Consider the following 1,268-nt stretch of genomic DNA (forward strand, 5'->3'; position numbering starts at 1 on the left):
TTGCATTAAAATTGCATGTTGGTTTGGGTAGTATAGACATTTTAACAATGTTGATTCTTTTCAACTATGAGCATGGCATGTTTTTCCATTTGACAACATCTTTAGCTATTTCTTTTTTTAAAATTTCATAGTTCTCTTTCTAGAGATCTTCCACGTCCTTTGCTAGGTATGCTCCCAAATATTTCATCTTCTTTGGCACTACTGTGAAAGGAATAAGTCCTTGACCTTTATTTCGGCTTGGTTATTGTTGGTACCCTGTTTCCCCAAAAATAAGACAGTGTCTTATTTTAAGGTGTGCTCCCAAAGATGCGGTAGGTCTTATTTTCAGGGGACGTCTTATCTTTCCTGTAAGTAGGTCTTATTTTCGGAAGATGTCTTATTTTCGACGAAAGGGTATGTATAAAGGATACAGACTTATGGGTGTTGATTTTGTAGCCTGAGATATTGCTATATTCCTTGATCACTTCTAAAAGTTTTGTAGTAGAATCCCTAGTGTTTTCCAGGTATACGATCATATCATCTGCGAAGATTGAAAGTTTGTTCTCTTCTGACCCTATGTGGATACCCTTGATCAGCTTTTCTTCCCTAATTGCAATGGCTAAAACTTCCATTACAATGTTAAAGAGCAATGGAGACAATGGGCAACCTTGCCTGGTTCCTGATCTAAGTGGAAATGATTTCAATTTAACTCCATTCAATACAATATTGGCTGTGGGTTTGTTGTAGATGGCCTCTATTAGTTTAAGAAATGTCCCTTCTATACCAATTTTCTTAAGTGTTCTGATCATAAAGGGATGCTGGATATTATCAAAAGCTTTTTCTGCATCAATTGAAAGAATCATATGGCCCTTATTTTTTAGTTTGTTCAAGTGCTAAGTTACATTTATAGATTTACGTATATTGAACCAGCCTTGAGACCCTGGGATAAATCCCACTTGGTCATGGTGTATAATTTTTTTGATGTGTTGTTGGATTCTGTTTGTTAGGATCTTATTATTTTTGCATCAATATTCATTAGTGATATTGGTCTATAATTTTGTTTTTTGTTGGATCTTTGCCTAGTTTGAGGATCAAGGTGATGTTTGCTTGGTAGAATGTGTTGGGTAATATTCCTTCTTTTTTTGTATTTTGGAAGAGGTTTAGTAATATAGGTATTAGTTCTTCTTTAAAGGTTTTGTAGAATTCTGATAAAGCCATCTGGTCCTGGGCTTTTCTTTTTAGGGAGATTTTGTATAATTGATGCTATTTCAGAACTGATAGGCCTGTTC

Source organism: Nycticebus coucang, chromosome 14 (assembly GCF_027406575.1).
Source record: "Nycticebus coucang isolate mNycCou1 chromosome 14, mNycCou1.pri, whole genome shotgun sequence".
In the NCBI taxonomy this organism is placed as follows: domain Eukaryota; kingdom Metazoa; phylum Chordata; class Mammalia; order Primates; family Lorisidae; genus Nycticebus; species Nycticebus coucang.